The sequence below is a fragment of the Petromyzon marinus genome, chromosome 20 (assembly GCF_048934315.1).
Source record: "Petromyzon marinus isolate PM22_M1 ecotype Great Lakes invasive population chromosome 20, UKy_Petmar_22M1.pri1.0, whole genome shotgun sequence".
Taxonomy (NCBI): Eukaryota; Metazoa; Chordata; class Hyperoartia; order Petromyzontiformes; family Petromyzontidae; genus Petromyzon; species Petromyzon marinus.
In genome coordinates, this window is record NC_133686.1 from 12,858,204 (window position 1) to 12,884,467 (window position 26,264).

At 46.6% G+C, this 26,264-nt stretch overlaps 1 long non-coding RNA gene across 1 annotated transcript in view; it reads right to left on the bottom strand.

Annotated features, from left to right (window-relative positions):
- LOC142925387 (uncharacterized) overlaps positions 1 to 26,264 on the bottom strand; it is a 133,577-nt gene that overhangs the window by 83,262 nt on the left and 24,051 nt on the right. The window contains exon 1 of the long non-coding RNA XR_012942370.1: positions 1 to 26,264. This exon is cut by the window's left edge and continues 74,333 nt beyond it; it is cut by the window's right edge and continues 24,051 nt beyond it. This is a non-coding gene — a long non-coding RNA (uncharacterized LOC142925387).

The following is a 26,264-nucleotide window of genomic DNA, read 5'->3' on the forward strand; positions in this document are numbered from 1 at the left end:
AAATGTCCCATGGTGTTCACCGAGGAAATGTCTCATGGTGTTCATCGAGAAAATGTCCCATGGTGTTCACCGACGAAATGTCCCATGTTGTTCACCGAGGAAGTGACCCATGGTCTTCACCGACGAAATGTCCCATGGTGTTCACCGAGGAAATGTCCCATGGTGTTCACCGAGGAAATGTCCCATGGTGTTCACCGAGGAAATGTCCCATGGTGTTCAACGAGCAAATGTCCCATGGTGTTCACCGAGGAAATGTCTCATGGTGTTCATCGAGAAAATGTCCCATGGTGTTCACCGAGGAAATGTCCCATGGTGTTCACCGAGGAAATGTCCCATGGTGCTCATCGAGGAAGTGTCCCATGGTGTTCATCGAGGAAGTGTCCCATGGTGTTTATCGAGGGAATGTCCCATGGTGTTCATAGAGGAAATGTCCCATGGTGTTCATAGAGGAAATGTCCCATAGTGTTCATCGAGGAAATGTCCATGGTGTTCATAGAGGAAGTGTTCCATGGTTTTCATAGAGGAAGTGTCCCATGGTGTTCATCGAGGAAATGTTCCATGTGTTCATCGAGGAAGTGTTCCATGGTGTTCATCGAGGAAATGTTCCATGGTGTTCATCGAGGAAGTGTTCCATGGTGTTCATCGAGGAAATGTACAATGGTGTTCATAGAGGAAGTGTCCCATGGTGTTCACCGATGAAATGTCCCATGGTGTTCACCGAGGAAATGTCCCATGGTGTTCACCGAGGAAATGTCCCATGGTGTTCATCGAGGAAATGTCCCTTGGTGTTCACTGAGGAAATTTAACATGGTGTTCACCGAGGAAATGTCCATGGTTTTCATAGAGGAAATGTCCCATGGTGTTCATCGAGGAAATGTCCCATGGTGTTCACCGAGGAAATGTCCCATGGTGTTCATAGAGGAAATGTCCCATTGTGTTCATAGAAGAAATGTCCCATTGTGTTCATAGAGGAAATGTCCCATGGTGTTCATAGGGGAAATGTCCCATGGTGTTCACTGAGGAAATGTTCCATGGTGTTCACCGAGGAAATGTCCCATGGTGTTCATCGAGGAAATGTATCATGGTGTTCATCGAGGAAGTGTACCATTGTGTTCATCGAGGAAATGTCCCATGGTGTGTCAGAGGAAGTGTCCCATGGTGTTCACCGAGGAAATGTCCCATGGTGTTCACCGAGGAAATGTCCCATGGTGTTCATCGAGGAAATGTCCATGGTGTTCATAGAGGAAATGTCCCATGGTGTTCACCGAGGAAATATCCCATGGTGTTCATCGAGGAAATGTCCATGGTGTTCATAAAGGAAATGTCCCATGGTGTTCACTGAGGAAATTTCCCATGGTGTTCACTGAGGAAATGTCCCATGGTGTTCACCGAGGAAATGTTCCATGGTGTTCACCGAGGAAATATCCCATGGTGTTCATCGAGGAAATGTTCCATGGTGTTCATCGAGAAAATGTCCCAAGGTGTTCATAGGAAAGTGTCTCATGGTGTTCACCAAAGAAATGTCCCATGGTGTTAACCGAGGAAATGTCCCATGGTGTTCATAGAGGAAATGTCCCATGGTGTTCAAAGAGGAAATGTTCCATGGTGTTCATCGAGGAAATGTCCCATGGTGTTCATCGAGGAAATGTCCCATGGTGTTCACTGAGGAAATGTCCCATGGTGTTCACCAAGGAAATGTCCAATGGTGTTCATCGAGGAAATGTCCCATGGTGTTCACTGAGGAAATGTCCCATGGTGTTCACCGGGGAAATGTCCCATGGTGTTCATCGAGGAAATGTTCCATAGTGTTCATCGAGGAAATGTCCCAAGGTGTTCATAGAGAAAGTGTCTCATGGTGTTCACCGAAGAAATGTCCCATGGTGTTAACCAAGGAAATGTCCCATGGTGTTCATAGAGGAAATGTCCCATGGTGTTCATAGAGGAAATATTCCATGGTGTTCATCGAGGAAATGTCCCATGGTGTTCATCGAGGAAATGTCTCATGGTGTTCACTGAGGAAATGTCCCATGGTGTTCACCGAGGAAATGTCCCATGGTGTTCATCGAGGAAATGTCCCATGGTGTTCACTGAGGAAATGTCCCATGGTGTTCACCGAGGAAATGTCCCATGGTGTTCAACGAGGAAATGTCTCATGGTGTTCATTGTGAAAATGTCCCATGGTGTTCATAGAGGAAGTGACCCATGGTGTTCACCGACGAAAAGTCCCATGGTGTTCACCGAGGAAATGTCCCATGGTGTTCATCGAGAAAATGTCCCATGGTGTTCATCGAGGAAGTGTCCCATGGTGTTCATAGAGGAAGTGACCCATGGTGTTCACCGACGAAATGTCTCATGGTGTTCATCGGGAAAAGATCCCATGGTGTTCATCGAGGAAGTGTCCCATGGTGTTCACCGAGGAAGTGACTCATGGTGTTCACCGACGAAATGTCCCATGTTGTTCACCGAGGAAGTGACCCATCGTCTTCACCGACGAAATGACCCATGGTGTTCACCGAAGAAATGTCCCATGGTGTTCACTGAGGAAATGTCCCATGGTGTTCACCGAGGAAATGTCCCATGGTGTTCAACGAGCAAATGTCCCATGGTGTTCACCGAGGAAATGTCTCATGGTGTTCATCGAGAAAATGTCCCATGGTGTTCACCGAGGAAATGTCCCATGCTGTTCACCGAGGAAATGTCCCATGGTGTTCATCGAGGAAGTGTCCCATGGTGTTCATCGAGGAAGTGTCCCATGGTGTTTATCGAGGGAATGTCCCATGGTGTTCATAGAGGAAATGTCCCATGGTGTTCATAGAGGAAATTGTCCCATAGTGTTCATCGAGGAAATGTCCATGGTGTTCATAGAGGAAATGTCCCATAGTGTTCATCGAGGAAATGTCCATGGTGTTCATAGAGGAAGTGTTCCATGGTTTTCATAGAGGAAGTGTCCCATGGTGTTCATAGAGGAAATGTTCCATGTGTTCATCGAGGAAGTGTTCCATGGTGTTCATCGAGGAAATGTTCCATGGTGTTCATCGAGGAAGTGTTCCATGGTGTTCATCGAGGAAATGTCCCATTGTGTTCATAGAGGAAATGTCCCATGGTGTTCATAGAGGAAATGTCCCATGGTGTTCACTGAGGAAATGTTCCATGGTGTTCACCGAGGAAATGTCCCATGGTGTTCATCGAGGAAATGTCTCATGGTGTTCATCGAGGAAGTGTACCATTGTGTTCATCGAGGAAATGTCCCATGGTGTGTCAGAGGAAGTGTCCCATGGTGTTCAGCGAGGAAATGTCCCATGGTGTTCACCGAGGAAATGTCCCATGGTGTTCATCGAGGAAATGTCCATGGTGTTCATAGAGGAAATGTCCCATGGTGTTCACCGAGGAAATATCCCATGGTGTTCATCGAGGAAATGTCCATGGTGTTCATAAAGGAAATGTCCCATGGTGTTCACTGAGGAAATTTCCCATGGTGTTCACTGAGGAAATGTCCCATGGTGTTCACCGAGGAAATGTTCCATGGTGTTCACCGAGGAAATATCCCATGGTGTTCATCGAGGAAATGTTCCATGGTGTTCATCGAGGAAATGTCCCAAGGTGTTCATAGGAAAGTGTCTCATGGTGTTCACCGAAGAAATGTCCCATGGTGTTAACCGAGGAAATGTCCCATGGTGTTCATAGAGGAAATGTCCCATGGTGTTCAAAGAGGAAATGTTCCATGGTGTTCATCGAGGAAATGTCCCATGGTGTTCATCGAGGAAATGTCCCATGGTGTTCACTGAGGAAATGTCCCATGGTGTTCACCAAGGAAATGTACAATGGTGTTCATCGAGGAAATGTCCCATGGTGTTCACTGAGGAAATGTCCCATGGTGTTCACCGAGGAAATGTCCCATGGTGTTCATCGAGGAAATGTTCCATGGTGTTCATCGAGGAAATGTCCCAAGGTGTTCATAGAGAAAGTGTCTCATGGTGTTCACTGAAGAAATGTCCCATGGTGTTAACCGAGGAAATTTCCCATGGTGTTCATAGAGGAAATGTCCCATGGTGTTCATAGATGAAATGTTCCATGGTGTTCATCGAGGAAATGTCCCATGGTGTTCATCGAGGAAATGTCTCATGGTGTTCACTGAGGAAATGTACCATGGTGTTCATCGAGGAAATGTCCCTTGGTGTTCACTGAGGAAATTTAACATGGTGTTCACTGAGGAAATGTCCATGGTTTTCATAGAGGAAATGTCCCATGGTGTTCATCGAGGAAATGTCCCATGGTGTTCACCGAGGAAATGTCCCATGGTGTTCATAGAGGAAATATCCCATTGTGTTCATAGAAGAAATGTCCCATTGTGTTCATAGAGGAAATGTCCCATGGTGTTCATAGAGGAAATGTCCCATGGTGTTCACTGAGGAAATGTTCCATGGTGTTCACCAAGGAAATGTCCCATGGTGTTCATCGAGGAAATGTCTCATGGTGTTCATCGAGGAAGTGTACCATGGTGTTCATCGAGGAAATGTCCCATGGTGTGTCAGAGGAAGTGTCCCATGGTGTTCACCGAGGAAATGTCCCATGGTGTTCACCGAGGAAATGTCCCATGGTGTTCATCGAGGAAATGTCCATGGTGTTCATAGAGGAAATGTCCCATGGTGTTCACCGAGGAAATATCCCATGGTGTTCATCGAGGAAATGTCCATGGTGTTCATAAAGGAAATGTCCCATGGTGTTCACTGAGGAAATTTCCCATGGTGTTCACTGAGGAAATGTCCCATGGTGTTCACCGATGAAATGTTCCATGGTGTTCACCGAGGAAATATCACATGGTGTTCATCAAGGAAATGTTCCATGGTGTTCATCGAGGAAATGTCCCAAGGTGTTCATAGGAAAGTGTCTCATGGTGTTCACTGAAGAAATGTCCCATGGTGTTCATCGAGGAAATGTCCCATGGTGTTCACTGAGGAAATGTCCCATGGTGTTCACCAAGGAAATGTCCAATGGTGTTCATCGAGGAAATGTCCCATGGTGTTCACTGAGGAAACGTCCCATGGTGTTCACCGAGGAAATGTTCCATGGTGTTCATCGAGGAAATGTTCCATGGTGTTCATCGAGGAAATGTCCCAAGGTGTTCATAGAGAAAGTGTCTCATGGTGTTCACTGAAGAAATGTCCCATGGTGTTAACCGAGGAAATTTCCCATGGTGTTCATAGAGGAAATGTCACATGGTGTTCATAGAGGAAATGTTCCATGGTGTTCATCGAGGAAATGTCCCATGGTGTTCATCGAGGAAATGTCTCATGGTGTTCACTGAGGAAATGTCCCATGGTGTTCACCGAGGAAATGTCCCATGGTGTTCATCGAGGAAATGTCCCATGGTGTTCACTGAGGAAATGTCCCATGGTGTTCACCGAGGAAATGTCCCATGGTGTTCAACGAGGAAATGTCTCATGGTGTTCATTGAGAAAATGTCCCATGGTGTTCATAGAGGAAGTGACCCATGGTGTTCACCGACGAAATGTCCCAGGGTGTTCACCGAGGAAATGTCCCATGGTGTTCATCGAGAAAATGTCCCATGGTGTTCATCGAGGAAGTGTCCCATGGTGTTCATAGAGGAAGTGACCCATGGTGTTCACCGACGAAATGTCTCATGGTGTTCATCGGGAAAATATCCCATGGTGTTCATCGAGGAAGTGTCCCATGGTGTTCACCGAGGAAGTGACTCATGGTGTTCACTGACGAAATGTCCCATGTTGTTCACCGAGGAAGTGACCCATGGTCTTCACCGACGAAATGTCCCATGGTGTTCACCGAGGAAATGTCCCATGGTGTTCACCGAGGAAATGTCCCATGGTGTTCACCGAGGAAATGTCCCATGGTGTTCAACGAGCAAATGTCCCATGGTGTTCACCAAGGAAATGTCTCATGGTGTTCATCGAGAAAATGTCCCATGGTGTTCACCGAGGAAATGTCCCATGGTGTTCACCGAGGAAATGTCCCATGGTGCTCATCGAGGAAGTGTCCCATGGTGTTCATCGAAGAAGTGTCCCATGGTGTTTATCGAGGGAATGTCCCATGGTGTTCATAGAGGAAATGTCCCATGGTGTTCATAGAGGAAATGTCCCATAGTGTTAATTGAGGAAATGTCCATGGTGTTCATAGAGGAAGTGTTCCATGGTTTTCATAGAGGAAGTGTCCCATGGTGTTCATCGAGGAAATGTTCCATGTGTTCATCGAGGAAGTGTTCCATGGTGTTCATCGAGGAAATGTTCCATGGTGTTCATCGAGGAAGTGTTCCATGGTGTTCATCGAGGAAATGTACAATGGTGTTCATAGAGGAAGTGTCCCATGGTGTTCACCGATGAAATGTCCCATGGTGTTCACCGAGGAAATGTCCCATGGTGTTCACCGAGGAAATGTCCCATGGTGCTCATCGAGGAAGTGTCCCATGGTGTTCATCGAAGAAGTGTCCCATGGTGTTTATCGAGGGAATGTCCCATGGTGTTCATAGAGGAAATGTCCCATGGTGTTCATAGAGGAAATGTCCCATAGTGTTCATTGAGGAAATGTCCATGGTGTTCATAGAGGAAGTGTTCCATGGTTTTCATAGAGGAAGTGTCCCATGGTGTTCATCGAGGAAATGTTCCATGTGTTCATCGAGGAAGTGTTCCATGGTGTTCATCGAGGAAATGTTCCATGGTGTTCATCGAGGAAGTGTTCCATGGTGTTCATCGAGGAAATGTACAATGGTGTTCATAGAGGAAGTGTCCCATGGTGTTCACCGATGAAATGTCCCATGGTGTTCACCGATGAAATGTCCCATGGTGTTCACCGAGGAAATGTCCCATGGTCTTCACCGAGGAAATGTCCCATGGTGTTCATCGAGGAAATGTCCCATGGTGTTCACCGAGGAAATGTCCCATGGTGTTCGTAGAGGAAATGCCCCATTGTGTTCATAGAAGAAATGTCCCATTGTGTTCATAGAGGAAATGTCCCATGGTGTTCATAGAGGAAATGTCCCATGGTGTTCACTGAGGAAATGTTCCATGGTGTTCACCGAGGAAATGTCCCATGGTGTTCATCGAGGAAATGTCTCATGGTGTTCATCGAGGAAGTGTACCATTGTGTTCATCGAGGAAATATCCCATGGTGTGTCAGAGGAAGTGTCCCATGGTGTTCACCGAGGAAATGTCCCATGGTGTTCACCGAGGAAATGTCCCATGGTGTTCATCGAGGAAATGTCCATGGTGTTCATAGAGGAAATGTCCCATGGTGTTCACCGAGGAAATATCCCATGGTGTTCATCGAGGAAATGTCCATGGTGTTCATAAAGGAAATGTCCCATGGTGTTCACTGAGGAAATTTCCCATGGTGTTCACTGAGGAAATGTCCCATGGTGTTCACCGAGGAAATGTTCCATGGTGTTCACCGAGGAAATATCCCATGGTGTTCATCGAGGAAATGTTCCATGGTGTTCATCGAGGAAATGTCCCAAGGTGTTCATAGGAAAGTGTCTCATGGTGTTCACCGAAGAAATGTCCCATGGTGTTAACCGAGGAAATGTCCCATGGTGTTCATAGAGGAAATGTCCCATGGTGTTCGTAGAGGAAATGTCTCATGGTGTTCATCGAGGAAATGTCCCATGGTGTTCATAGAGGAAATGTCCCATGGTGTTCGTAGAGGAAATGTCTCATGGTGTTCATCGAGGAAATGTCCCAAGGTGTTCATAGAGAAAGTGTCTCATGGTGTTCACTGAAGAAATGTCCCATGGTGTTAACGGAGGAAATTTCCCATGGTGTTCATAGAGGAAATGTCCCATGATGTTCATAGAGGAAATTTCCCATGGTGTTCATAGAGGAAATGTACCATGGTGTTCATAGAGGAAATGTTCCATGGTGTTCACCGAGGAAATATCCCATGGTGTTCATCGAGGAAATGTTCCATGGTGTTCATCGAGGAAATGTCCCAAGGTGTTCATAGGAAAGTGTCTCATGGTGTTCACCGAAGAAATGTCCCATGGTGTTAACTGAGGAAATGTCCCATGGTGTTCAAAGAGGAAATGTTCCATGGTGTTCATCGAGGAAATGTCCCATGGTGTTCATCGAGGAAATGTCCCATGGTGTTCACTGAGTAAATGTCCCATGGTGTTCACCAAGGAAATGTCCAATGGTGTTCATCAAGGAAATGTCCCATGGTGTTCACTGAGGAAATGTCCCATGGTGTTCATCGAGGAAATGTTCCATGGTGTTCATCGAGGAAATGTCCCAAGGTGTTCATAGAGAAAGTGTCTCATGGTGTTCACTGAAGAAATGTCCCATGGTGTTAACGGAGGAAATTTCCCATGGTGTTCATAGAGGAAATGTCCCATGGTGTTCATAGAGGAAATGTTCCATGGTGTTCATCGAGGAAATGTCCCATGGTGTTCATCGAGGAAATGTCTCATGGTGTTCACTGAGGAAATGTCCCATGGTGTTCACCGAGGAAATGTCCCATGGTGTTCATCGAGGAAATGTCCCATGGTGTTCACTGAGGAAATGTCCCATGGTGTTCACCGAGGAAATGTCCCATGGTGTTCAACGAGGAAATGTCTCATGGTGTTCATTGAGAAAATGTCCCATGGTGTTCATAGAGGAAGTGACCCATGGTGTTCACCGACGAAATGTCCCATCGTGTTCACCGAGGAAATGTCCCATGGTGTTCATCGAGAAAATGTCCCATGGTGTTCATCGAGGAAGTGCCCCATGGTGTTCATAGAGGAAGTGACCCATGGTGTTCACCGACGAAATGTCTCATGGTGTTCATCGGGAAAATATCCCATGGTGTTCATTGAGGAAGTGTCCCATGGTGTTCACCGAGGAAGTGACTCATGGTGTTCACCGACGAAATGTCCCATGTTGTTCACCGAGGAAGTGACCCATGGTCTTCACCGACGAAATGTCCCATGGTGTTCACCGAGGAAATGTCCCATGGTGTTCACCGAGGAAATGTCCCATGGTGTTCACCGAGGAAATGTCCCATGGTGTTCAACGAGCAAATGTCCCATGGTGTTCACCGAGGAAATGTCTCATGGTGTTCATCGAGAAAATGTCCCATGGTGTTCACCGAGGAAATGTCCCATGGTGTTCACCGAGGAAATGTCCCATGGTGCTCATCGAGGAAGTGTCCCATGGTGTTCATCGAGAAAGTGTCCCATGGTGTTTATCGAGGGAATGTCCCATGGTGTTCATAGAGGAAATGTCCCATGGTGTTCATAGAGGAAATGTCCCATAGTGTTCATCGAGGAAATGTCCATGGTGTTCTTAGAGGAAGTGTTCCATGGTTTTCATAGAGGAAGTGTCCCATGGTGTTCATCGAGGAAATGTTCCATGTGTTCATCGAGGAAGTGTTCCATGGTGTTCATCGAGGAAATGTTCCATGGTGTTCATCGAGGAAGTGTTCCATGGTGTTCATCGAGGAAATGTACAATGGTGTTCATAGAGGAAGTGTCCCATGGTGTTCACCGATGAAATGTCCCATGGTGTTCACCGAGGAAATGTCCCATGGTGTTCACCGAGGAAATGTCCCATGGTGTTCATCGAGGAAATGTCCCTTGGTGTTCACTGAGGAAATTTAACATTGTGCTCACCGAGGAAATGTCCATGGTTTTCATAGAGGAAATTTCCCATGGTGTTCATCGAGGAAATGTCCCATGGTGTTCACCGAGGAAATGTCCCATGGTGTTCATAGAGGAAATGTCCCATTGTTTTCATAGAAGAAAAGTCCCATTGTGTTCATAGAGGAAATGTCCCATGGTGTTCATAGAGGAAATGTCCCATGGTGTTCACTGAGGAAATGTTCCATGGTGTTCACCGAGGAAATGTCCCATGGTGTTCATCGAGGAAATGTCTCATGGTGTTCATCGAGGAAGTGTACCATTGTGTTAATCGAGGAAATGTCCCATGGTGTGTCAGAAGAAGTGTCCCATGGTGTTCAGCGAGGAAATGTCCCATGGTGTTCACCGAGGAAATGTCCCATGGTGTTCATCGAGGAAATGTCCATGGTGTTCATAGAGGAAATGTCCCATGGTGTTCACCGAGGAAATATCCCATGGTGTTCATCGAGGAAATGTCCATGGTGTTCATAAAGGAAATGTCCCATGGTGTTCACTGAGGAAATTTCCCATGGTGTTCACTGAGGAAATGTCCCATGGTGTTCACCGAGGAAATGTTCCATGGTGTTCACCGAGGAAATATCCCATGGTGTTCATCGAGGAAATGTTCCATGGTGTTCATCGAGGAAATGTCCCAAGGTGTTCATAGGAAAGTGTCTCATGGTGTTCACCGAAGAAATGTCCCATGGTGTTAACCGAGGAAATGTCCCATGGTGTTCATAGAGGAAATGTCCCATGGTGTTCAAAGAGGAAATGTTCCATGGTGTTCATCGAGGAAATGTCCCATGGTGTTCATCGAGGAAATGTCCCATGGTGTTCACTGAGGAAATGTCCCATGGTGTTCACCAAGGAAATGTCCAATGGTGTTCATCGAGGAAATGTCCCATGGTGTTCACTGAGGAAATGTCCCATGGTGTTCACCGAGGAAATGTCCCATGGTGTTCATCGAGGAAATGTTCCATGGTGTTCATCGAGGAAATGTCCCAAGGTGTTCATAGAGAAAGTGTCTCATGGTGTTCACGGAAGAAATGTCCCATGGTGTTAACCGAGGAAATTTCCCATGGTGTTCATAGAGGAAATGTCCCATGGTGTTCATAGAGGAAATGTTCCATGGTGTTCATCGAGGAAATGTCCCATGGTGTTCATCGAGGAAATGTCTCATGGTGTTCACTGAGGAAATGTCCCATGGTGTTCACCGAGGAAATGTCCCATGGTGTTCATCGAGGAAATGTCCCATGGTGTTCACTGAGGAAATGTCCCATGGTGTTCACCGAGGAAATGTCCCATGGTGTTCAACGAGGAAATGTCTCATGGTGTTCATTGAGAAAATGTCCCATGGTGTTCATAGAGGAAGTGACCCATGGTGTTCACCGACGAAATGTCCCATCGTGTTCACCGAGGAAATGTCCCATGGTGTTCATCGAGAAAATGTCCCATGGTGTTCATCGAGGAAGTGTCCCATGGTGTTCATAGAGGAAGTGACCCATGGTGTTCACCGACGAAATGTCTCATGGTGTTCATCGGGAAAATATCCCATGGTGTTCATCGAGGAAGTGTCCTATGGTGTTCACCGAGGAAGTGACTCATGGTGTTCACCGACGAAATGTCCCATGTTGTTCACCGAGGAAGTGACCCATGGTCTTCACCGACGAAATGTCCCATGGTGTTCACCGAGGAAATGTCCCATGGTGTTCACCGAGGAAATGTCCCATGGTGTTCACCGAGGAAATGTCCCATGGTGTTCAACGAGCAAATGTCCCATGGTGTTCACCGAGGAAATGTTTCATGGTGTTCATCGAGAAAATGTCCCATGGTGTTCACCGAGGAAATGTCCCATGGTGTTCACCGAGGAAATGTCCCATGGTGCTCATCGAGGAAGTGTCCCATGGTGTTCATCGAGGAAGTGTCCCATGGTGTTTATCGAGGGAATGTCCCATGGTGTTCATAGAGGAAATGTCCCATGGTGTTCATAGAGGAAATGTCCCATAGTGTTCATCGAGGAAATGTCCATGGTGCTCATAGAGGAAGTGTTCCATGGTTTTCATAGAGGAAGTGTCCCATGGTGTTCATCGAGGAAATGTTCCATGTGTTCATCGAGGAAGTGTTCCATGGTGTTCATCGAGGAAATGTTCCATGGTGTTCATCGAGGAAGTGTTCCATGGTGTTCATCGAGGAAATGTACAATGGTGTTCATAGAGGAAGTGTCCCATGGTGTTCACCGATGAAATGTCCCATGGTGTTCACCGAGGAAATGTCCCATGGTGTTCACCGAGGAAATGTCCCATGGTGTTCATTGAGGAAATGTCCCTTGGTGTTCACTGAGGAAATTTAACATGGTGTTCACCGAGGAAATGTCCATGGTTTTCATAGAGGAAATGTCCCATGGTGTTCATCGAGGAAATGTCCCATGGTGTTCACCGAGGAAATGTCCCATGGTGTTCATAGAGGAAATGTCCCATTGTGTTCATAGAAGAAATGTCCCATTGTGTTCATAGAGGAAATGTCCCATGGTGTTCATAGAGGAAATGTCCCATGGTGTTCACTGAGGAAATGTTCCATGGTGTTCACCGAGGAAATGTCCCATGGTGTTCATCGAGGAAATGTCTCATGGTGTTCATCGATGAAGTGTACCATTGTGTTCATCGAGGAAATGTCCCATGGTGTGTCAGAGGAAGTGTCCCATGGTGTTCACCGAGGAAATGTCCCATGGTGTTCACCGAGGAAATGTCCCATGGTGTTCATCGAGGAAATGTCCATGGTGTTCATAGAGGAAATGTCCCATGGTGTTCACCGAGGAAATATCCCATGGTGTTCATCGAGGAAATGTCCATGGTGTTCATAAAGGAAATGTCCCATGGTGTTCACTGAGGAAATTTCCCATGGTGTTCACTGAGGAAATGTCCCATGGTGTTCACTGAGGAAATGTTCCATGGTGTTCACCGAGGAAATATCCCATGGTGTTCATCGAGGAAATGTTCCATGGTGTTCATCGAGGAAATGTCCCAAGGTGTTCATAGGAAAGTGTCTCATGGTGTTCACCGAAGAAATGTCCCATGGTGTTAACCGAGGAAATGTCCCATGGTGTTCATAGAGGAAATGACCCATGGTGTTCAAAGAGGAAATGTTCCATGGTGTTCATCGAGGAAATGTCCCATGGTGTTCATCGAGGAAATGTCCCATGGTGTTCACTGAGGAAATGTCCCATGGTGTTCATAGAGGAAATGTTCCATGGTGTTCATCGAGGAAATGTCCCATGGTGTTCATCGAGGAAATGTTCCATGGTGTTCATCGAGGAAGTGTTCCATGGTGTTCATCGAGGAAATGTCCCATGGTGTTCATAGAGAAAGTGTCCCATGGTGTTCATTGAGGAAATGTTCCATGGTGTTCATCGAGGAAGTGTTCCATGGTGTTCATCGAGGAAATGTACCATGGTGTTCATAGAGGAAGTGTCCCATGGTGTTCACCGAGGAAATGTCCCATGGTGTTCACCGAGGAAATGTCCCATGGTGTTCACCGAGGAAATGTCCCATGGTGTTCATCGAGGAAATGTCCCTTGGTGTTCACTGAGGAAATTGAACATGGTGTTCACTGAGGAAATGTCCATGGTGTTCATAGAGGAAATGTCCCATGGTGTTCATCGAAGAAATGTCCCATGGTGTTCGCCGAGGAAATGTCCCATGCTGTTCATAGAGGAAGTGTTCCATGGTTTTCATAGAGGAAGTGTCCCATGGTGTTCATCGAGGAAATGTTCCATGTGTTCATCGAGGAAGTGTTCCATGGTGTTCATCGAGGAAATGTTCCATTGTGTTCATCGAGGAAGTGTTCCATGGTGTTCATCGAGGAAATGTCCCATGGTGTTCATAGAGGAAATGTCGCATGGTGTTCATAGAGGAAGTGTCCCATGGTGTTCATTGAGGAAATGTTCCATGGTGTTCATCGAGGAAGTGTTCCATGGTGTTCATCGAGGAAATGTACCATGGTGTTCATAGAGGAAGTGTCCCATGGTGTTCACCGAGGAAATGGCCCATGGTGTTCACCGAGGAAATGTCCCATGGTGTTCACCGAGGAAATGTCCCATGGTGTTCATCGAGGAAATGTCCCTTGGTGTTCACTGAGGAAATTTAACATGGCGTTCACCGAGGAAATGTCCATGGTTTTCATAGAGGAAATGTCCCATGGTGTTCATCGAGGAAATGTCCCATGGTGTTCACCGAGGAAATGTCCCATGGTGTTCATAGAGGAAATGTCCCATTGTGTTCATAGAGGAAATGTCCCATTGTGTTCATAGAGGAAATGTTCCATGGTGTTCATAGAGGAAATGTCCCATGGTGTTCACTGAGGAAATGTTCCATGGTGTTCACCGAGGAAATGTCCCATGGTGTTCATCGAGGAAATGTCTCATGGTGTTCATCGAGGAAGTGTACCATGGTGTTCATCGAGGAAATGTGCCATGGTGTGTCAGAGGAAGTGTCCCATGGTGTTCACCGAGGAAATGTCCCATGGTGTTCACCAAGGAAATGTCCCATGGTGTTCATCGAGGAAATGTCCATGGTGTTCATAGAGGAAATGTCCCATGGTGTTCACCGAGGAAATAACCCATGGTGTTCATCGAGGAAATGTCCATGGTGTTCATAAAGGAAATGTCCCATGGTGTTCACTGAGGAAATTTCCCATGGTGTTCACTGAGGAAATGTCCCATGGTGTTCACCGAGGAAATGTCCCATGGTGTTCACCGAGGAAATATCCCATGGTGTTCATCGAGGAAAGTTCCATGGTGTTCATCGAGGAAATGTCCCAAGGTGTTCATAGAGAAAGTGTCTCATGGTGTTCACCGAAAAAATGTCCCATGGTGTTAACCGAGGAAATGTCCCATGGTGTTCATAGAGGAAATGTCCCATGGTGTTCATAGAGGAAATGTTCCATGGTGTTCATCGAGGAAATGTCCCATGGTGTTCATCGAGGAAATGTCCCATGGTGTTCACTGAGGAAATGTCCCATGGTGTTCACCAAGGAAATGTCCCATGGTGTTCATCGAGGAAATGTCCCATGGTGTTCACTGAGGAAATGTCCCATGGTGTTCACCGAGGAAATGTCCCATGGTGTTCATTGAGGAAATGTCCCTTGGTGTTCACTGAGGAAATTTAACATGGTGTTCACCGAGGAAATGTCCATGGTTTTCATAGAGGAAATGTCCCATGGTGTTCATCGAGGAAATGTCCCATGGTGTTCACCGAGGAAATGTCCCATGGTGTTCATAGAGGAAATGTCCCATTGTGTTCATAGAGGAAATGTCCCATTGTGTTCATAGAGGAAATGTCCCATGGTGTTCATAGAGGAAATGTCCCATGGTGTTCATCGAGGAAATGTCCCATGGTGTTCACCGAGGAAATGTCCCATGGTGTTCATAGAGGAAATGTCCCATTGTGTTCATAGAAGAAATGTCCCATTGTGTTCATAGAGGAAATGTCCCATGGTGTTCATAGAGGAAATGTCCCATGGTGTTCACTGAGGAAATGTTCCATGGTGTTCACCGAGGAAATGTCCCATGGTGTTCATCGAGGAGATGTCTCATGGTGTTCATCGAGGAAGTGTACCATGGTGTTCATCGAGGAAATGTGCCATGGTGTGTCAGAGGAAGTGTCCCATGGTGTTCACCGAGGAAATGTCCCATGGTGTTCACCAAGGAAATGTCCCATGGTGTTCATCGAGGAAATGTCCATGGTGTTCATAGAGGAAATGTCCCATGGTGTTCACCGAGGAAATAACCCATGGTGTTCATCGAGGAAATGTCCATGGTGTTCATAAAGGAAATGTCCCATGGTGTTCACTGAGGAAATTTCCCATGGTGTTCACTGAGGAAATGTCCCATGGTGTTCACCGAGGAAATGTCCCATGGTGTTCACCGAGGAAATATCCCATGGTGTTCATCGAGGAAATGTCCCAAGGTGTTCATAGAGAAAGTGTCGCATGGTGTTCACCGAAGAAATGTCCCATGGTGTTAACCGAGGAAATGTCCCATGGTGTTCATAGAGGAAATGTCCCATGGTGTTCATAGAGGAAATGTTCCATGGTGTTCATCGAGGAAATGTCCCATGGTGTTCATCGAGGAAATTTCCCATGGTGTTCACTGAGGAAATGTCCCATGGTGTTCACCAAGGAAGTGTACCATGGTGTTCATCGAGGAAATGTCCCATGGTGTGTCAGAGGAAGTGTCCCATGGTGTTCACCGAGGAAATGTCCCATGGTGTTCACCGAGGAAATGTCCCATGGTGTTCATCGAGGAAATGTCCATGGTGTTCATAGAGGAAATGTCCCATGGTGTTCACCGAGGAAATATCCCATGGTGTTCATCGAGGAAATGTCCATGGTGTTCATAAAGGAAATGTCCCATGGTGTTCACTGAGGAAATTTCCCATGGTGTTCACTAAGGAAATGTCCCATGGTGTTCACCGAGGAAATGTCCCATGGTGTTCACCGAGGAAATATCCCATGGTGTTCATCGAGGAAATGTTCCATGGTGTTCATCGAGGAAATGTCCCAAGGTGTTCATAGAGAAAGTGTCTCATGGTGTTCACTGAGGAAGTGACCCATGGTGTTCACCGAGGAAATGTCCCATGGTGTTCATCGAGGAAATGTCCCTTGGTGTTCACTGAGGAAATTGAACATGGTGTTCACTGAGGAAATGTCCATGGTGTTCATAGAGGAAATGTCCCATGGTGTTCATCGAAGAAATGTCCCATGGTGTTCGCCGAGGAAATGTCCCATGGTGTTCATAGAGGAAGTGTTCCATGGTTTTCATAGAGGAAGTGTCCCATGGTGTTCATCGAGGAAATGTTCCATGTGTTCATCGAGGAAGTGTTCCATGGTGTTCATCGAGGAAATGTTCCATTGTGTTCATCGAGGAAGTGTTCCATGGTGTTCATCGAGGAAATGTCCCATGGTGTTCATAGAGGAAATGTCGCATGGTGTTCATAGAGGAAGTGTCCCATGGTGTTCATTGAGGAAATGTTCCATGGTGTTCATCGAGGAAGTGTTCCATGGTGTTCATCGAGGAAATGTACCATGGTGTTCATAGAGGAAGTGTCCCATGGTGTTCACCGAGGAAATGTCCCATGGTGTTCACCGAGAAAATGTCCCATGGTGTTCACCAAGGAAATGTCCCATGGTGTTCATCGAGGAAATGTCCCTTGGTGTTCACTGAGGAAATTTAACATGGCGTTCACCGAGGAAATGTCCATGGTTTTCATAGAGGAAATGTCCCATGGTGTTCATCGAGGAAATGTCCCATGGTGTTCACCGAGGAAATGTCCCATGGTGTTCATAGAGGAAATGTCCCATTGTGTTCATAGAGGAAATGTCCCATTGTGTTCATAGAGGAAATGTTCCATTGTGTTCATAGAGGAAATGTCCCATGGTGTTCACTGAGGAAATGTTCCATGGTGTTCACCGAGGAAATGTCCCATGGTGTTCATCGAGGAAATGTCTCATGGTGTTCATCGAGGAAGTGTACCATGGTGTTCATCGAGGAAATGTGCCATGGTGTGTCAGAGGAAGTGTCCCATGGTGTTCACCGAGGAAATGTCCCATGGTGTTCACCAAGGAAATGTCCCATGGTGTTCATCGAGGAAATGTCCATGGTGTTCATAGAGGAAATGTCCCATGGTGTTCACCGAGGAAATAACCCATGGTGTTCATCGAGGAAATGTCCATGGTGTTCATAAAGGAAATGTCCCATGGTGTTCACTGAGGAAATTTCCCATGGTGTTCACTGAGGAAATGTCCCATGGTGTTCACCGAGGAAATGTCCCATGGTGTTCACCGAGGAAATATCCCATGGTGTTCATCGAGGAAAGTTCCATGGTGTTCATCGAGGAAATGTCCCAAGGTGTTCATAGAGAAAGTGTCTCATGGTGTTCACCGAAAAAATGTCCCATGGTGTTAACCGAGGAAATGTCCCATGGTGTTCATAGAGGAAATGTCCCATGGTGTTCATAGAGGAAATGTTCCATGGTGTTCATCGAGGAAATGTCCCATGGTGTTCATCGAGGAAATGTCCCATGGTGTTCACTGAGGAAATGTCCCATGGTGTTCACCAAGGAAATGTCCCATGGTGTTCATCGAGGAAATGTCCCATGGTGTTCACTGAGGAAATGTCCCATGGTGTTCACCGAGGAAATGTCCCATGGTGTTCATTGAGGAAATGTCCCTTGGTGTTCACTGAGGAAATTTAACATGGTGTTCACCGAGGAAATGTCCATGGTTTTCATAGAGGAAATGTCCCATGGTGTTCATCGAGGAAATGTCCCATGGTGTTCACCGAGGAAATGTCCCATGGTGTTCATAGAGGAAATGTCCCATTGTGTTCATAGAGGAAATGTCCCATTGTGTTCATAGAGGAAATGTCCCATGGTGTTCATAGAGGAAATGTCCCATGGTGTTCATCGAGGAAATGTCCCATGGTGTTCACCGAGGAAATGTCCCATGGTGTTCATAGAGGAAATGTCCCATTGTGTTCATAGAAGAAATGTCCCATTGTGTTCATAGAGGAAATGTCCCATGGTGTTCATAGAGGAAATGTCCCATGGTGTTCACTGAGGAAATGTTCCATGGTGTTCACCGAGGAAATGTCCCATGGTGTTCATCGAGGAGATGTCTCATGGTGTTCATCGAGGAAGTGTACCATGGTGTTCATCGAGGAAATGTGCCATGGTGTGTCAGAGGAAGTGTCCCATGGTGTTCACCGAGGAAATGTCCCATGGTGTTCACCAAGGAAATGTCCCATGGTGTTCATCGAGGAAATGTCCATGGTGTTCATAGAGGAAATGTCCCATGGTGTTCACCGAGGAAATAACCCATGGTGTTCATCGAGGAAATGTCCATGGTGTTCATAAAGGAAATGTCCCATGGTGTTCACTGAGGAAATTTCCCATGGTGTTCACTGAGGAAATGTCCCATGGTGTTCACCGAGGAAATGTCCCATGGTGTTCACCGAGGAAATATCCCATGGTGTTCATCGAGGAAATGTCCCAAGGTGTTCATAGAGAAAGTGTCGCATGGTGTTCACCGAAGAAATGTCCCATGGTGTTAACCGAGGAAATGTCCCATGGTGTTCATAGAGGAAATGTCCCATGGTGTTCATAGAGGAAATGTTCCATGGTGTTCATCGAGGAAATGTCCCATGGTGTTCATCGAGGAAATTTCCCATGGTGTTCACTGAGGAAATGTCCCATGGTGTTCACCAAGGAAGTGTACCATGGTGTTCATCGAGGAAATGTCCCATGGTGTGTCAGAGGAAGTGTCCCATGGTGTTCACCGAGGAAATGTCCCATGGTGTTCACCGAGGAAATGTCCCATGGTGTTCATCGAGGAAATGTCCATGGTGTTCATAGAGGAAATGTCCCATGGTGTTCACCGAGGAAATATCCCATGGTGTTCATCGAGGAAATGTCCATGGTGTTCATAAAGGAAATGTCCCATGGTGTTCACTGAGGAAATTTCCCATGGTGTTCACTAAGGAAATGTCCCATGGTGTTCACCGAGGAAATGTCCCATGGTGTTCACCGAAGAAATATCCCATGGTGTTCATCGAGGAAATGTTCCATGGTGTTCATCGAGGAAATGTCCCAAGGTCTTCATAGAGAAAGTGTCTCATGGTGTTCACTGAGGAAGTGACCCATGGTGTTCACCGACGAAATGTCCCATGGTGTTCACCGAGGAAGTGACCCATGGTGTTCACTGACGAAATGTCCCATGGTGTTCACCGAGGAAATGTCCCATGGTGTTCACCGAGGAAATGTCCCATGGTGTTCACCGAGGAAATGTCCCATGGTGTTCAACGAGCAAATGTCCCATGGTGTTCACCGAGGAAATGTCTCATGGTGTTCATCGAGAAAATGTCCCATGGTGTTCACCGAGGAAATGTCCCATGGTGTTCACCGAGGAAATGTCCCATGGTGTTCATCGAGGAAGTGTCCTATGGTGTTCATCGAGGAAGTGTCCCATGGTGTTTATCGAGGGAATGTCCCATGGTGTTCATAGAGGAAATGTCCCATGTTGTTCATAGAGGAAATGTCCCATGGTGTTCATAGCGGAAATGTCCCATGGTGTTCATCGAGGAAATGTTCCATGGTGTTCATCGAGGAAGTGTTCCATGGTGTTCATCGAGGAAATGTTCCATGGTGTTCATCGAGGAAGTGTTCCATGGTGTTCATCGAGGAAATGTCCCATGGTGTTCATAGAGGAAGTGTCCCATGGTGTTCATTGAGGAAATGTTCCATGGTGTTCATCGAGGAAGTGTTCCATGGTGTTCATCGAGGAAATGTACCATGGTGTTCATAGAGGAAGTGTCCCATGGTGTTCACCGAGGAAATGTCCCATGGTGTTCACCGAGGAAATGTCCCATGGTGTTCACCGAGGAAATGTCCCATGGTGTTCATCGAGGAAATGTCCCTTGGTGTTCACTGAGGAAATTGAACATGGTGTTCACTGAGGAAATGTCCATGGTGTTCATAGAGGAAATGTCCCATGGTGTTCATCGAAGAAATGTCCCATGGTGTTCGCCGAGGAAATGTCCCATGGTGTTCATAGAGGAAATGTCCCATTGTGTTCATAGAGGAAATGTCCCATTGTGTTCATAGAGGAAATGTCCCATGGTGTTCATAGAGGAAATGTCCCATGGTGTTCACTGAGGAAATGTTCCATGGTGTTCACCGAGGAAATGTCCCATGGTGTTCATCGAGGAAATGTCTCATGGTGTTCATCGTGGAAGTGTACCATGGTTTTCATCGAGGAAATGTCCCATGGTGTGTCAGAGGAAGTGTCCCATGGTGTTCACCGAGGAAATGTCCCATGGTGTTCACCGAGGAAATGTCCCATGGTGTTCATCGAGGAAATGTCCATGGTGTTCATAGAGGAAATGTCCCGTGGTGTTCACCGAGGAAATATCCCATGGTGTTCATCGAGGAAATGTCCATGGTGTTCATAGAGGAAATGTCCCATTGTGTTCACTGAGGAAATTTCCCATGGTGTTCACTGAGGAAATGTCCCATGGTGTTCACCGAGGAAATGTCCCATGGTGTTCATCGATAAAGTGTCCCATGGAGTTCACCGAGGAAATGTTCCATGGTGTTCATTGACGAAATGTCCCATGGTGTTCATCGAGGAAATGTCCCATAGTGTTCATCGAGGAAATGTTCCATGGTGTTCATCGACAAAGTGTCTCATGGTGTTCACCGAGGAAATGTCCCATGGTGTTCATTGAGGAAATGTTCCATGGTGTTCATCGAGGAAGTGTTCCATGGTGTTCATCGAGGAAATGTACCATGGTGTTCATAGAGGAAGTGTCCCATGGTGTTCACCGAGGAAATGTCCATTGGTATTCACCGAGGAAATGTCCCATGGTGTTCACCGAGGAAATGTCCCATGGTGTTCATCGAGGAAATGTCCCTTGGTGTTCACTGAGGAAATTGAACATGGTGCTCACCGAGGAAATGTCCATGGTGTTCATAGAGGAAATGTCCCATGGTGTTCATCGAAGAAATGTCCCATGGTGTTCACTGAGGAAATGTCCCATGGTGTTCATAGAGGAAATGTCCCATTGTGTTCATAGAGGAAATGTCCCATTGGGTTCATAGAGGAAATGTCCCATGGTGTTAATAGAGGAAATGTCCCATGGTGTTCACTGAGGAAATGTTCCATGGTGTTCACCGAGGAAATGTCCCATGGTGTTCATCGAGGAAATGTCTCATGGTGTTCATCGTGGAAGTGTACCATGGTTTTCATCGAGGAAATGTCCCATGGTGTGTCACAGGAAGTGTCCCATGGTGTTCACCGAGGAAATGTCCCATGGTGTTCACCGAGGAAATGTCCCATGGTGTTCATCGAGGAAATGTCCATGGTGTTCATAGAGGAAATGTCCCATGGTGTTCACCGAGGAAATATCCCATGGTGTTCATCGAGGAAATGTCCATGGTGTTCATAGAGGAAATGTCCCATGGTGTTCACTGAAGAAATTTCCCATGGTGTTCACTGAGGAAATGTCCCATGGTGTTCACTGAGGAAATGTCCCATGGTGTTCATCGATAAAGTGTCCCATGGTGTTCACCGAGGAAATGTTCCATGGTGTTCATCGACGAAATGTCCCATGGTGTTCATCGAGAAAATGTCCCATGGTGTTCATCGAGGAAATGTTCCATGGTGTTCATCGACAAAGTGTCTCATGGTGTTCACCGAGGAAATGTCCCATGGTGTTCATTGGGGAAATGTTCCATCGTGTTCATCGAGGAAGTATCCCATGGTGTTCATTGAGGAAATGTCCCATGGTGTTCGTTGAGGAAGTGTCCCATGGTGTTCATCGAGGAAATGTTCCATGGTGTTCATTGAGGAACTATCCCATGGTGTTCATTGAGGAAGTGTCCCATGGTGTTCATAGAGGAAATGTTCCATGGTGTTCATTGAGGAAGTATCCCATGGTGTTCATTGAGGAAATGTCCCATGGCGTTCATAGAGGAAGTGTCCCATGGTGTTCATAGAGGAAATGTTCCATGGTGTTCATTGAGGAAGTATCCCATGGTGTTCACCGAGGAAATGTCCCATGGTGTTAATCGAGGAAATGTCCCATGGTGTTCATAGAGGAAGTGACCCATGGTGTTGACCGACGAAATGTCCAATGGTGTTCACCGAGGAAATGTCCCATGGTGTTCACCGAGGAAATGTCCCATGGTGTTCACCGAGGAAATGTTCCATGGTGTTCATCGAGGAAGTGTCCTATGGTGTTCATAGAGGAAATGTCTCATGGTGTTCACCGAAGAAATGTCCCATGGTGTTAACCGAGGAAATGTCCCATGGTGTTCATAGAGGAAATGTCCAATGGTGTTCATAGAGGAAATGTTCCATGGTGTTCATCGAGGAAATGTCCCATGGTGTTCACCGAGGAAATGTCCCATGGTGTTCACCGAGGGAATGTCCCACGGTGTTCACCGAGGAAATATCCCATGGTGTTCACCGAGGAAATGTCCATGGTGTTCAGAGAGGAAATGTCCAATGGTGTTCACTGAGGAAATGTCCCATGGTGTTCACCGAGGAAATGTCCCATGGTGTTCACCGAGGAAGTGTGCCATGGTGTTCATAGAGGAAGTGACCTATGGTGTTCACCGAGGAAATGTCTCATGGTGTTCATCAGGAAAATATCCCATGGTGTTCATTGAGGAAGTGTCCCATGGTGTTCACTGAGGAAGTGACACATGGTGTTCACCGACGAAATGTCCCATGGTGTTCACCGAGGAAGTGACCCATGGTGTTCACTGACGAAATGTCCCATGGTGTTCACCGAGGAAATGTCCCATGGTGTTCACCGAGGAAATGTCCCATGGTGTTCACCGAGGAAATGTCCCATGGTGTTCAACGAGCAAATGTCCCATGGTGTTCACCGAGGAAATGTCTCATGGTGTTCATCGAGAAAATGTCCCATGGTGTTCACCGAGGAAATGTCCCATGGTGTTCACCGAGGAAATGTCCCATGGTGTTCATCGAGGAAGTGTCCTATGGTGTTCATCGAGGAAGTGTCCCATGGTGTTTATCGAGGGAATGTCCCATGGTGTTCACAGAGGAAATGTCCCATGGTGTTCATCGACGAAATGTCCCATGGTGTTCATCGAGGAAATGTTCCATGGTGTTCATCGAGGAAGTGTTCCATGGTGTTCATCGAGGAAATGTTCCATGGTGTTCATCGAGGAAGTGTTCCATGGTGTTCATCGAAGAAATGTCCCATGGTGTTCATAGAGGAAGTGTCCCATGGTGTTCATTGAGGAAATGTTCCATGGTGTTCATCGAGGAAGTGTTCCATGGTGTTCATCGAGGAAATGTACCATGGTGTTCATAGAGGAAGTGTCCCATGGTGTTCACCGAGGAAATGTCCCATGGTGTTCACCGAGGAAATGTCCCATGGTGTTCACCGAGGAAATGTCCCATGGTGTTCATCGAGGAAATGTCCCTTGGTGTTCACTGAGGAAATTGAACATGGTGTTCACTGAGGAAATGTCCATGGTGTTCATAGAGGAAATGTCCCATGGTGTTCATCGAAGAAATGTCCCATGGTGTTCGCCGAGGAAATGTCCCATGGTGTTCATAGAGGAAATGTCCCATTGTGTTCATAGAGGAAATGTCCCATTGTGTTCATAGAGGAAATGTCCCATGGTGTTCATAGAGGAAATGTCCCATGGTGTTCACTGAGGAAATGTTCCATGGTGTTCACCGAGGAAATGTCCCATGGTGTTCATCGAGGAAATGTCTCATGGTGTTCATCGTGGAAGTGTACCATGGTTTTCATCGAGGAAATGTCCCATGGTGTGTCAGAGGAAGTGTCCCATGGTGTTCACCGAGGAAATGTCCCATGGTGTTCACCGAGGAAATGTCCCATGGTGTTCATTGAGGAACTATCCCATGGTGTTCATTGAGGAAGTGTCCCATGGTGTTCATAGAGGAAATGTTCCATGGTGTTCATTGAGGAACTATCCCATGGTGTTCATTGAGGAAGTGTCCCATGGTGTTCATAGAGGAAATGTTCCATGGTGTTCATTGAGGAAGTATCCCATGGTGTTCATTGAGGAAATGTCCCATGGCGTTCATAGAGGAAGTGTCCCATGGTGTTCATAGAGGAAATGTTCCCTGGTGTTCATTGAGGAAGTATCCCATGGTGTTCACCGAGGAAATGTCCCATGGTGTTAATCGAGGAAATGTCCCATGGTGTTCATAGAGGAAGTGACCCATGGTGTTGACCGATGAAATGTCCAATGGTGTTCACCGAGGAAATGTCCCATGGTGTTCACCGAGGAAATGTCCCATGGTGTTCACCGAGGAAATGTTCCATGGTGTTCATCGAGGAAGTGTCCTATGGTGTTCATAGAGGAAATGTCTCATGGTGTTCACCGAAGAAATGTCCCATGGTGTTAACCGAGGAAATGTCCCATGGTGTTCATAGAGGAAATGTCCAATGGTGTTCATAGAGGAAATGTTCCATGGTGTTCATCGAGGAAATGTCCCATGGTGTTCACCGAGGAAATGTCCCATGGTGTTCACCGAGGGAATGTCCCATGGTGTTCACCGAGGAAATATCCCATGGTGTTCACCGAGGAAATGTCCATGGTGTTCAGAGAGGAAATGTCCAATGGTGTTCACTGAGGAAATTTCCCATGGTGTTCACCAAGGAAATGTCCAAAGGTGTTCATAGAGGAAATGTCCCATGGTGTTCACCGAGGAAATGTCCCATGGTGTTCACCGAGGAAATGTCCCATGGTGTTCATCGAGGAAATGTCCCATGGTGTTCATCGACGAAATGTCCCATGGTGTTCATCGAGAAAATGTCCCATGGTGTTCATCGAGGAAATGTTCCATGGTGTTCATCGACAAAGTGTCTCATGGTGTTCACCGAGGAAATGTCCCATGGTGTTCGAGGAAATGTTCCATGGTGTTCATCGAGGAAGTGTTCCATCGTGTTCATCGAGGAAGTATCCCATGGTGTTCATTGAGGAAATGTCCCATGGTGTCCGTTGAGGAAGTGTCCCATGGTGTTCATCGAGGAAATGTTCCATGGTGTTTATTGAGGAACTATCCCATGGTGTTCATTGAGGAAGTGTCCCATGGTGTTCATAGAGGAAATGTTCCATGGTGTTCATTGAGGAAGTATCCCATGGTGTTCATTGAGGAAATGTCCCATGGTGTTCATTGAGGAAGTGTCCCATGGTGTTCATAGAGGAAATGTTCCATGGTGTTCATTGAGGAAGTATCCCATGGTGTTCACCGAGGAAATGTCCCATGGTGTTGACCGACGAAATGTCCGATGGTGTTCACCGAGGAAATGTCCCATGGTGTTCACCGAGGAAATGTCCCATGGTGTTCACCGAGGAAATGTTCCATGGTGTTCATCGAGGAAGTGTCCTATGTTGTTCATAGAGGAAATGTCTCATGGTGTTCACCGAAGAAATGTCCCATGGTGTTAACCGAGGAAATGTCCCATGGTGTTCATAGAGGAAATATCCAATGGTGTTCATAGAGGAAATGTTCCATGGTGTTCATCGAGGAAATGTCCCATGGTGTTCACCGAGGAAATGTCCCATGGTGTTCACCGAGGAAATGTTCCATGGTGTTCATCGAGGAAGTGTCCTATGTTGTTCATAGAGGAAATGTCTCATGGTGTTCACCGAAGAAATGTCCCATGGTGTTAACCGAGGAAATGTCCCATGGTGTTCATAGAGGAAATATCCAATGGTGTTCATAGAGGAAATGTTCCATGGTGTTCATCGAGGAAATGTCCCATGGTGTTCACCGAGGAAATGTCCCATGGTGTTCACCGAGGGAATGTCCCATGGTGTTCACCGAGGAAATATCCCATGGTGTTCACCGAAGAAATGTCCATGGTGTTCATAGAGGAAATGTCCCATGGTGTTCACTGAGGAAATTTCCCATGGTGTTCACCGAGGAAATGTCCCATGGTGTTCATAGAGGAAATGTCCCATGGTGTTCACCGAGGAAATGTCCCATGGTGTTCACCAAGGAAATGTCCCATGGTGTTCATCGAGGAAATGTCCCATGGTGTTCACCGAGGAAATGTCCCATAGTGTTCACCGAC